Here is a 12,796-nt window from a genome sequence, read left to right on the forward strand (position 1 = left end):
TAAAGGGCAAAAAGGATGTTGCAGTGGATTTAGCCCAGGGCAAAATAAAGGTGAACTTGGGCTTCTGTCAGGGAAGGCTTAAAAGCTAAAAGAAAATATAATTTGTGAGACAAAGCGGATGTATTTTTTTAATAGGATTGAGTGTCTGGCCTATATTGCTATATTAAACTAATTTATTTTAAACCATGAAATCATTGCAACACAATATTTTGATATAAAAACGTGGATTACGTGTAGCTGAGACACAGAAGAGATTAAAAGTGTCGTGTTGCTTAAAGTGTAACTTTTAATGGGATGAGGAAGACCTACATTGGGTGGGTCTCCTATGTGTTCATGGCCCAGTTACTCTTAATCAGCAGTTTTGTCAGTGATGTAAGTTTTGCTGCTTTATTTTTCAGATGATGCAAAGGTTACTGGAGAAATAGATCCACAGTTAGTCATGTAGTTCAGTCATCAAAATAGGGTAAAGCTGTAGCTGGTACAGAAAACTTCGGTTGGGAAACCCCATGTTGAGAATACGGGTGTGATGTGAGGAGAGGCTGAGATGGTTTGGCCTTGAGATGAGTAGGATGAGGGGCACAAACTGAAATACAGGAAATTCCACTTAAACACAGGATGAAGTTTTTCACTGTGAGTGGTCAAACGTTGGAATAAGTTGCCCAGAGAGGCTGTGGAGTCTCCATCTGTGGAGATACTCAGAACTTGACGTGGGCCTGGGGAACCCGCTGTGGCTGACCCTGGTTTGCGCAGATGGTTTGAACTAGTCAGTCTCTGGAGGTCCCCACCAACCTCATCCATCCACCGATTCTGTGCCTAAGGTGAGGACTTGGAGATGTGATTAGCTGTGGTGACTATAATGCCGTGGTAAAAGGGCTAGTGCAGTCTTTGCAAATACAAGAGAGACCATGAAGTAGACAAACACGTAAGATGTTGGCATCAACTTACACAGCACTGCAAGACTGCCGTTAGTGTATCGCCTTGAATTCTGGTGGGGTGTTTTCCTCATGTGCTTAGAATGATAATGGTGGCCATCTCCTGTAGAGAGGACATTTAGTGGCAGGTGAGGTTGACAGGGTCTTTGAGGAGGGGAGGCAAGGTCCACCTGGCTCATCCACTGTAGGATTTGATCAAGTATGGGACCAGGCTCTTTTCAGTGGTGCCCAATGACAGGATGAAGAGCAACGGGCACAGACTGATGCACAGGAGTTTCTATCTGCATATGAGGAGAAACGTCTTTCTTTGAGGTGCCAGAGCCCTGGACCAGGCTGCCCAGAGAGGCTGTGGAGTCTCCTTCTCTGGAGACATTCAAACCCACCTGGACACCTTCCTGTGTGATCTGCTCTGGTGAACCTGCTTTAGCAGGTGGGTTGGACTGGATGATCTCCAGAGGTCCCTTCCAACTCCAACCAGTGTATTTCTGTATGAAGTATGTGAACCTACCTACTCTTGGTGGTCAATAGGCATAGGTGATTGTAGACTGTCCTGTTGTCTGCCTTTAGCTCAAGTGCAGTCTTCTTTTGCAGACATTATTAGACAAAGAAAGTATTTGGGATAAATATTTGGGTGATGTGGTATTGGGTAGGATTTTGATGAAGCATCTTAGCCTAAAACAGTTGGAAAGTTATACCAAGTGAGCTCACATCCTTTTTTTCTTTTCTCCCTCTATTCACTGAATAGATTTAAGAAAGCGATTACAATACAACTGGGAAAACTGCACTTTATCATCTGAAACGGATAGAACGGATGGGAAAAAGTACTGCTCACCACTGAGGTCCATAAACAAGATTCATAAACTGCTTTGTTGAAGACAACTAAAGCAGCACAGCCTGGTATTTACTGCTCCCAGTTTTGGATGCAGGTAATAATACTTGTGATAAATATGATGTGTTACTTAAATAAAAAAGGGAAAGTGTGTAGTTCCCTATTTGACAGGCAGAAAACACAGGAGACAGGAGGTAAGTGGCTCATGGCCAATAATTCAATGTAGAGGGGGGGGTCCTGGTCCCTGCTCTTGCAGTGTGTTGTCTCTTTGCGGGTCACTGTGCCTGTGCAGAATATCATCGATTCCAGAGCAAAATCCATAGTTTGGCTTCATCCTGCACTGTGTGGGATGATACTCCTGGTTGGTTGTGAAGGTGGTCCCTTTCAGAAGATCATTAAAGGATCAAGCTGTGGATCTGGTTGTGTGGTGGCACTAACAGGCCCCATAAAGAAAAGGAGACTTGATTGCCTTCTGTGCCCAGCTCAACGGGTAAAGAATTCTGGGTGTGCTGTGTTTGCCCTGAAATGGAGCTACGGTTCACATTGTGCTTCCAGTGTATGTTAAGGCTGATTTACAGGTTTTTGGGAATCAAAGGAATTGTTCCTTCAAGGCAAGATTTGCAACATGCTTACTGACTTCTCTTTTGTCTCCTTTTTGATCAAAACCTGGATTCACATGCTTGCAACAGAGGTGGGAAACGTTAAGGACACAAATGAGATATGTCTGTTAACAATTGTGCTGTACTTATAATTCAAGTAGACCAGCTTCATATGGCGTTACATGAGTGACAGATGTGTGGGCATTACAGTGAAACAGGAAGAGATCACAGATCACAGAATCAACTGGGTTGGAAAAGACCTCAGAGATCGTCAAGTCCAACCCTTGGTCCAACTCCAGTCCATTGACTAGATCATGGCACTAAGTGCCATGGCCAATCTCAGGTTAAAAACCTCCAGGGCCGGTGAGTCCAGCACCTCCCTGGGCAGCCATTCCAATGCCTGACCACTCTCTCTGTAAAGAATTGCTTTCTAATATCCAGCCTAAATTTCCCCTGGCAGAGTTGAAGCCCATGCCCCCTTGTCCTATTGCTGACTGCCTGGGAGAAGAGCCCAATCCCCACCTGGCTAGAACTGCCCTTCAGGTAGTTCTAGAGAGTGCTGAGCTCAGCTCTAAGCCTCCTCTTCTCCAGACTAAACAAGCCCAGCTCCCTCAGCCTCTCCCCATAGGTCTTGTGTTCAAGTCCCTTCCCCAGTCTTGTTGCTCTTCTCTGGACCCGCTCCAGCACTTCAATCTCTTTCCTACACTGAGGGGCCCAGAACTGACCACAATACTCCAGCTGTGGCCTCACCAATGCAGAGTACAGTTCATCCATCGTGTATCTTGTGAAGACAGAACCATGATTGACATTATAGAGGATAAGATTTTTCAAGTTTTTCTGAATTGCTGGTTTTGGAAATTATTTAGACGTTTAGGTACCCAAGCCTCATTTTTAACTTGACGAGGTTTTCAGCTTCTCCTTTTGAAAATGTGTCTCCAAGTTACTTAGGTATTTTTTTCTAAAATAATTTCATATGGTGTAGAACATAGGAGAGCGATGTGCACTGAAGTACTTACTAGCACATGCAAAGCAATAGCAAGTCCAAGGGCAGGATGTTCACTGGGGTGAGTGGAGGTTGGATGGAGCCCACTGGTGCCACCCTCACAACTGACCAGTTTTGCATTTATTTGCATCAGCATTTACTGGGTAGGTAAGCACAACCTCTGTGATTCATTTTAAGCTTCACTCTGCAGTTAAGTGGCTCCATAAATGTTCGTGATGTCCACACATAGGCTTTGATATGCAGATGGTGGTGTTTAAGTGTAAATAAATTTAAAATCACAGAATCATTTCGGTTGGAAAAGACCCTCAGGATCATTGAGTCCAACCATAACCTCACTCTAGCTCTAGACCATGTCCCTAAAGACCTTGTCTAAATGCCTTTTAAACCTCTCCAGGGATGGTGACTCCACCACTGCCTTGGGCAGCCTGTTCCAATGCCTGACAACTCCTTCCATGAAGAAGTTTTTCCTAATATCTAATCTAAACCTTCCTGGCACAACTTGAGGCCATTTCCTCTTGTCCTGTCACTTGCTACTTGAGACAAGAGACCAACACCCTCCATGCACCAAGCTCCTTTCAGGTAGCTGTAGACAGTGATAAGGTCTCCCCTCAGCCTCCTGTTCTCCAGGCTGAACCCCCCAGCTCCCTCAGCCGCTCCCATCACCCTTGTGCTCCAGGATCCATCTCAGATTTGGCTGCAGGTTGTAGAATTACGAAGGTGACGGTTGTGTTCTTGGCTCTGCAGGTCCAAGTGCCTTCAGGGACTGTCCTCTCCTGTGGACTTCTCTCCACTCCCTTCTCCTATGCAGTCTGAGGCACAGGGTTGAGTCCTTCCCTCTGTACCTTCTGGGTATTCCAGCTTGTCCCCATCCCCTCTGGAAAAGCAGTGGGATGGCACTGGATGTCTGTGATATGTGTCTGTACACTGTGCCCAGTGCATTTTTATTATTTGAAGGCAATTCCTTCGGACTTTGTGCATTGTTCTTGTGTGGTCATTTGTCCTTTTCACAAAGGGCATGTAACCATGGTTTAAATTGAGTGTATTTAATCTTGAACAAGGCCACTTTTCACAAGTAAAAGCCTAATGGGAGCCTAGCTGATGAAGTAAGAATTTTTTTAGGTTACTGGAGGGCTTGCAAATGATAGAACTTAATTTAAAACCAGGAAAAATTCCAGACTCTTGCATTGAGCAGTGTAGGGGAAAGGGACCTGGGGGTCCTGGGGACAGCAAGATGACCATGAGCCAGCACTGGGCCCTTGTGGCCAGGAAGGCCAATGGTATTAGAAAGGGAAAGGGGGTGGTTAGTAGAGAGGTTCTCCTGCCCCTGATGAGACCACATCTCTGTGGTCTCTGCCCTGGGGAGACCACACCTGGAATCTTGTGTCCAGTTGTGGCCCCTCAGTTCCAGCAGGACAGGGAACTGCTGCAGAGAGTCCAGCGCAGCCACCAAGATGCTGAAGGGAGTGGAGCATCTCCCGTGTGAGGAAAGGCTGAGGGAGCTGGGGCTCTGGAGCTGGACAAGAGGACACTGAGGGGTGACTCATTCATGGTTATCTATATATAAAGGGTGAGTGTCAGGAGGATGGAGCCAGGCTCTTCTCTGTGACAACCAGTGATAGGACAAGGGGCAATGGGTTCAAACTGGAACACAGGAAGTTCCACTAAAATTTGAGAAGAAACTTCTTCTCAGTGAGGGTGGCAGAGCCTGGACCGGGATGGCCAGGGAGGTTGTGGAGTCTCCTTCTCTACAGGCATTCAAACCCGCCTGGACACCTTCCTGTGTAACCTCATCTGGGTGTTCCTGCTCCGGACTGGATGAGCTTTTGAGGTCCCTTCCAATCCCTGACGTTGTGTCTTTGATTATTCTTTTAGGGTGCTATTGCTAGAAGCTGATTTTCTTCTCTGAATTTTGAAAATATAACACTTGAAAATCTGAGGAATGTGTCTTAGCACAAAGCAGAAACGATATCCTGTGTTCAAACAGCAGCAGCAGCAAGTACAGACAGTTCTGAAGCGTGTGGTTGCTGCTGTGAAGGTACCTCAGAGACTGAAAGTAGAACCCCCTTTCAGGCTCTTCCATCCGCGTACCTGTGACTCGCATCATCTGTGGAAGGGGCTTTACCACAGGGTTGCAAAGCGCGGATCGAAAGCGCGTGTTACCAAATGTCACGCTGCACTTGGGGCTGGAAGTGGCTAGGCTGTGGGGGGAGGTTGCTGTATATTTTTTTCAGAGAGGTGTAGCCTGGGCTTTTCCCATGCAGAAGCAAAAGCAAGTGTAGAACATGAATTAGTGCTCTGTAGGTGCTCATATATATTTATACATAGGCTGGTGTGTTCTTTTTCTGCCCTTTTTTTTTTTTTTCCTGACAACTTGAATTTGAATATTAGCAACTGGAAATTTCACAGGATTCTGGTAAACAGTTAATAATTATTTTTAGGTGATTTCCAGGCTGTAATCTCATTAACTCGCTGTTTCGGCATACTTTGTAACAGTATCTTTTTTTTTTTAATGAGACAAACCGGGGTATTTACTCAGATGTTTGGTAGGAAACAACAGCATCATGATAGTGGGTAAATCCTGCGAGTCTGCTGAAGTTCATCTGAGCAGCACGCCTGGTATAGACAGAACAACTTGTACAGAAGTTAATCCGAAAATACCTATTTTCTGTCTGATTTTTGCGCTTTGTGGGGTTGTTTTTGTTGTGTGTTATTTTTATGTTCATGAATAATGTATTCACATAGCAGGGCAATTCTGAGCATGTCTTAGTGTATAGGGGCACAGTTAGAAACAGTTTAAAAATCTCACTTGCGATGGACTTAAAATGTTACTAATATGGACTATATGTATGTACTTCCCTTCACTTGAGGGATATTTAGCTTTGGCTTATAGACTCTGTGACAGATAGGGGTACAGATTTATAGGAAGCAATATTCTCACTGAGATCAGGAAGAGTTGTTCTGTTCTTCTTCTGTTCATAAAAAGTAGCTGAAAAGGAAAACCTGCAGCTGACAACAGTGCCACTCTTAAAACAAATACCCAGATTTTAATAAGGTCAAAGGATTTACGAGGTCGCTTTCCAGGTACTATGTATTTACTCAAATCACTGAACAACCCATTGGTATCATTTATTTAAGTGCTGAGAGTGAAAAAATGAAGTAGTGTTGTTCTTGAGGGTGGACATAGACAGCCTGTGCAGAATTCTTGGTTCTGGCTTACCTGGGGCATAACATTCTTGAAATAAACCTGGATTTGCAGTGTGATAGCTTTGAAGAATTGACTGAGCTTGCGAGGCCGACTGGTTCATCTCAGCTTAGGATGGGAACTAAAACCCCTTCCTGCACCTGAAGAGGAAGTAATGACTTAAAATATGCTTTTATCTTCTGTATTGAAGGAAGATAAAGGGTTTCTTTTAAAATGTTTTATGCAGAAAAGCTGCATTTTGTGTCATGTTATAATTTTTTTGGTGATTTAGTTATAGTCTTAAAAATGCGTAAGTGACTAAAAGCATTTGACAAAACCTAATTGTGTGTTCTGTGGTCAGCAACAACTTAGTGGTCAGCGTTGCGTGTTTTTATTCTGTAAGGCTATTGGCAGCTCAAAGAGTTATGTATTTCTATAGATTTTGTGAAACTGTAATGAAAATCAAGTTATCACTGTGAAGCTCACAGGTTTGACAGTAAGAATGGCCCTTTGATCTCTGAAGGCTGCTGGGTTCTCCAGACAAGTTGAAACCATAAACATTTTATGGCACAAGATGAAATGCTGGGATCCAAACATAAATTTGAAGAAGAGAAAGAATAAAAGGTTGGTGAATGCCTGCATCCTTGAATTTCTTGGCTTGCTGCAGGAAGGAAGAGCCACGTCGTATTTTGGTAACTTCTAATGCATTGGAAGAATATAGACTACAGGTGACTTGGACCAAATCCTGCAGACATCCTGCATGCAGGAAGAGCATCTAATTTTAGTAAAATAAGATTTTATGTTCATCTTGCATTGTCCAGAATGCTGAAGGATTTTACCTAAACTACCAGACTAAATATTTCTATGTATTTAGTCACTGTGGAGAGAGAGCAGAGTCCGAGACCACGGGTTTAAACCACAATCTTTAATTTTCTCTTTGAATAGAAGAGCATGGAGGGAGAAGAGTGTTGTCGTGTTCCTCCTTTGAAAGTGAAAACAAAGGAGAGTGACATCCTTTTACTTTTTCAATCAAGTGTCACTCATCCTCAACTTGTAATAGTCAATTCAGAATGGCTCCTTACACTTCTTAACAAAACTGGATGAAAGAGCCTTGCAGATGAGTTAAAGACCACAAGGAAAAAAGAAAAGAGCTTATAACTTCATAACTTTAAACTGAATTAGTCATTTCTTTGAATTGCTTGTTTGCAGTCGTGTTGCCATAGGTATCAAAGCAGCTAGCTATTATCATTTCTTTGTGAGGATTTCTGCTTTTAACTTGTTCATATTTGCGTTTCAGCAAATCAAAAGGGAAGGTGTGTTGTTTTAAAGATACGCTAAACATACCTATGTGGAGCTGGTCGAGGTTTTGTGGGTACCAGAACGCGGCGACACCGCATCTGCATACGGCAGCAATGTAATTACATACCGTGCGTTCTTGGGAAATGTTTATCTTGGTTGCTAAAGCTTCCTCCTGACTTTGGTGTTTTATCTCTCCTGACTAGATGAAGCGAGCGCAGGTACCGCTGCTTGCTACACTTAGAGCTTCCTTGTGGTGTTTGAAAGGTATCGGCTGCCAGCAAGTTTTAATGATAAACGCTACTTTTATGGATTTATGTTCAACTCTGCTTTGCTTTCAGTCGAGACTTTGATTTTGGGTTCTTTACAAGAGCCTACATTATTGTGTCTTTGATAGCTTGGGAGACATCTGAAGCCCTAGATGTTTTAGGAATGGGGGAAAATCCTAAAGGTTGGGTTTCTTAAAGGTTTGGGAGGTTTGGCTGACATGCCAGAGGCTGTGCTGCCATCCAGGGACCTGGACAGGCTGGAGAGTTGGGTGGGGAAAAATTTAATGAAATATAACAAGGGCAAGTGTAGAGTCTTGTATCTGGGCAGGAACAACCCCAGGTTCCAGTATAAATTAGGGAATGACCTATTAGAGAACAGTGTAGGGGAAAGGGACCTGGGGGTCCTTGGGACAGCAGGGTGACCATGAGCCAGCACTGGGCCTTTGTGGCCAGGAAGGCCAATGGTACCTGGGGTGGGTTAGAAGGGGGTGGTCAGTAGGTCAGAGAGGTTCTCCTGCCCCTCTGCTCTGCCCTGGGGAGACCACACCTGGAATATTGTGTCCAGTTGTGGCCCCTCAGTTCCAGCAGGACAGGGAACTGCTGGAGAGAGTCCAGCGCAGCCACCAAGATGCTGAAGGGAGTGGAGCATCTCCCGTGTGAGGAAAGGCTGAGGGAGCTGGGGCTCTGGAGCTGGACAAGAGGAGACTGAGGGGGGACTCATTCATGTTTACGGATATATAAAGGGTGAGTGTCAGGAGGATGGAGCCAGGCTCTTCTCGGTGACAGCCAATGGTAAGACAGTGCATAATGGGTTCAAATTGGAACACAGGAGGTTCCACTTAAATTTGAGAAGAAACTTCTTCTCAGTGAGGGTGGCAGAGCCTGGCCCAGGCTGCCCAGGGAGGTTGTGGAGTCTCCTTCTGTGCAGACATTCCAACCTGCCTGGACACCTTCCTGTGTAACCTCATCTGGGTGTTCCTGCTCCATGGGGGGATTGCACTGGATGAGCTTTCCAGGTCCCTTCCAACCCCTGACATTCTGGGATTCTGTAATGATTCTAAATAGCTACATGTGTAAGTAGTGTAGCAATGATTATCAGTCCCTGATTTAAGAGGGTATTTTGTTTTTAGGCTTTGTGTTACGTCATGGAACAAATGAAAAAACTGTGTTAAGGATTTTGCGTGCCATTATCTTTGATGCCTTATTGCGGCACACACTGAGAAACAGTGTTTTGGTGGGGTCTTGTGCGTAACGTTGTAGATGTGACCGACAATAAGTCCCACGGGAGCCACTCATCTGCCTCATGATGTTGTCAATCACGAAGATTTCCCCATCCCGACGATGGAGCTGTCGTATTTATCTTCTAGAAGAACATATAGTGAAGTCATGGAGGAACAACTTAAACAAATGGAACCCCGACCCACTCCCACATGCAGCGCTGTTGGAACCTGTACAGCTTCTCGTACTAAAAAAGGGTATTTTGGGGATGATTAATAGTGTTTTTTACACTTGCATCTTTTAGTAATGTTTCTTATTTAGTGTCATTTCGCTAAATAAAGGTTTGGTTTAGTCTTAACTTGAAAGGCTGGCTTTAAAGCGGCATGCAGGGAGTGATTTCCTTTTGAAGATTGAATCTATTTACAGAATCTCACTACTGTTTTTAACGAACTTCTTTGCAATGTTTTCTTTCAACTTTCAAAATTCATTAGCCGTAAACCGTGTGTAAAATTTCCTTAGTCTCTGAATTGCTGTTTTATTCAGCAGCTTTGCGTATCTCTGAATCAAAATTTAAAGAAAAAAAAAGTCATTTAGCAAGGAAATAGTTAATAACAAAACATTACGAGTAGTGTTTGAAGAGGCTGTTAGTTTTGCTCAGGAAGTTTTCATTTTGTAGAATTTGTGCTGCCTCATTATTTGTAATATTGAAACTACTCCTTACCAATCATACCAGTCGCTTACATGAAGAAATGAAAGTCATGGTTACAATTCTAGATGGAAAATACTGAGTGAGGCTTAGTGGGCCAAATTCTGCTGTGAAGTAAAATGGTAGGAAGTGTTGCACAGACTGATCAGTTTAACAGGGTCGCAAACAGGATTCTTAATGTCTTTCTGGAATGACTAAATTTAATGAAAAGATGCAACATAAACCTTTTGTGAACCAAAGTCAGGACCCAGATTTTGCCGAAGTTGATGCCAATGCACCTCTAAACTTGATGTCAAAGACTGAGATGAATTTTAAGGCGAGTGTGTAGGGCTGGTTGTGCTGGTGGATGCTGTTCTCACCCCAGCTGGGTATATAGGGGCAATTTTTACTTTCCTTTTCAAGGTTGGTTGACTTTTGGTGGTCACTAAACTCTTTATCATAGGTGGGTAGTTGACCTCAAGTCTCTTTTAGTTTGAGTATTTATGCCTGACCTCCTTTAAAATTCACTCTCTGGTCTCTCAATAGCAGGGTAATTGTAACTCTTTTTTTCTAGTAGGGTCTCTTGCTGGCTGTAGCGGTGACAATGTGTTTTCTGCAGGTTTTAGTTGTCATTTTTCTGGAGGTTTTGGAACCTGTTGGTGTTCAATGGTCAGGGATGAAGGAGCCTGAAGTTATTGTTGGCTCAGACTCACAGCCCAGGTGGGGTTGTTCCATCACTATGAAGTTCAATTTAAATTGACTTCTGGCATCTAGGGATTTTTTAGGTATAGAAAAATAGCACAATGGGACAAGTTGGCACAAGGAGATGTGATTGATGTGTATTATACTTCAGCCATAGGATCCATTCTTGGGGAGCATCATTTAGAGAGATTATTACATTATTGTGTATCGGTCCCTTTTCCATGTAGGTTTGACTGTTGGTGGAATTAATCTGGATGCAGCACTTAATATAACGTATTTAATCATACATCAAAGAAAAAATATTTGTCTTCAAAGAGCCAATAGAAATATTTACTATTATGTTTTTAACTGTAATGTATTCTATGTACTTTAGTACTAATTTTTTGGTTTTTAGGGAAAATACCAGGAATTTCTGTGTCTTCCAGCATTCCCCCACCCTTGCCCAACAGATCTGCTTTGTTAATGACGCAAATGCAAAATGACATAGCCGGTACACCTGTAAGTTAATGACCAATTCAAAACCAAAATTAAGGTAGAAATTCTGCTAACGTTACAAAATCAAATAGTTTCAATTAAAAGATTTTCACATTTGTTTTATATAGCATCAGTATTTTTATTAAAAAGATTATCTCTGTGCGAAGTAACAAGTTAATTTGTCTCTCAGTGAAAAATATAAAATGACTATTTGCCGGTCACGTAGAGTTTTGTAGCTGCTGCTTCTTTCCTAGCAACACCTTGGAGCAGTTGCAGTGCATTAGTGCGTTCTCTTGGAATATAAACCACTTTGGTGACGCTAGAAATGCTTTGGAGTAGATCAGCAAGTTGTTAGACCGAAAGACTTCAAGAGGCAATACATTAGGCAAAAAGCAGTGGCGATACCTGTAGAGCACACCATACGTGCCCTTGAGCACAAGATAATAATTAATTGCTCGTATTCCCATGCAAACGAGCCCGGGTGTTGATGTTTATGAATTGCAAAGATCGCCGCGATACCAACTCAAGCTCCAAGCTGCTGGAGTTGTTTATACCCATTCAATTTTTAATGTACCTATAAGATGGCTCAATGAGGGCGTTTAATCTAAAGGGATTTGCGTGCCGTAATCGCACCTTCAGTGATTTAAACACAAAAGTAAGGGTCATCCTTTGAGGTATTTTAAGTGTGAACTTCCACTTCAGTATTCATAATAAACAGTGAGAACATCTCTGAAAATATCTTCATGATGGTCATTAAAAGTCATGAAGTATGTGCTGTTAGGTAGCCCGCAGGGTAGAGAAGTTCCCCACAGCTTGTGGGTACCTGCTTCGCTAATTAGTTCATACTCATTCACATCACGTGTTTTGCGCTTCGGTCTAGAAGATAATATTTGACTGGAATTGACTTTCTCTGGCATTCCGGTACAGCGGTGCTGTGTTTCCTAAAACCGCAGTCGCAAGAACTGTGTGATTTAGATAATAATTTAATTTGTAGTTCAAATAAATATAAATATTAATTGCAAGCTTACATGTCATAGATGCATTTTTGCTTATTTCACACCAGATATGCATTAGAATGTATGCGTGTAGACTCCTTATAGCTTAAGGATTTTGTTCTTGGTGTTTCATTGCATGTGCCTGTAAATAGAGCAAAACTGGGAACAAATAGGGTGAAAAATGGGTCTGTGCAGAGCTGCTTTGTGGGGATCTGGTGAGCTGGAGGGTGACCTTGGAGTGGCTGAGTTTGGGGGAAGCGAGTAAAACTTGATTTATTTTTTAGGTAGAAGATGTTAATGTGAAATCTCATTGTGGAAGCTCCTGGAGTTACCAGGTTTGATTTGTGTTTAGCCAAAAAAAAACCCACCCCAAATTTCCACGTGGGAGTGGGAGTTAACATTTCACAATTCCTTTAGTTGTGTTCAGTGAATTAAAAGAAGATATTAGGAAAAAATGAGATCATGTTGAGTATATGTTACCTGTACCATATAATTTAAATCCAAGCTATTTCCACTGAATTATAAGAGTGGGAGGAGTTTGTGAGTCACCATGGAATGCAAAATGTCAAAATGACTAATTATACTGTTACGGGGCCGAGGAGATACGGTTAAT

General features: G+C 42.8%; 1 protein-coding gene across 50 annotated transcripts in view; it reads left to right on the forward strand.

Annotated features, from left to right (window-relative positions):
• The window catches only part of GTDC1 (glycosyltransferase like domain containing 1), a 188,874-nt gene that overhangs the window by 26,185 nt on the left and 149,893 nt on the right, over window positions 1–12,796 (forward strand). For 38 of the 50 annotated variants that reach the window (XM_065070259.1, XM_065070254.1, XM_065070286.1 and 35 more), the window contains one exon: window positions 1,678–1,858. The exons of the other annotated variants lie outside the window; for them this stretch is intronic. The gene's annotated coding sequence lies outside the window, so the exon portion shown is untranslated. The remainder of the gene's footprint in view (window positions 1–1,677; window positions 1,859–12,796) is intronic. 50 annotated transcript variants of the gene reach the window in all.

The sequence above is a fragment of the Columba livia genome, chromosome 7 (assembly GCF_036013475.1).
Source record: "Columba livia isolate bColLiv1 breed racing homer chromosome 7, bColLiv1.pat.W.v2, whole genome shotgun sequence".
Taxonomy (NCBI): Eukaryota; Metazoa; Chordata; class Aves; order Columbiformes; family Columbidae; genus Columba; species Columba livia.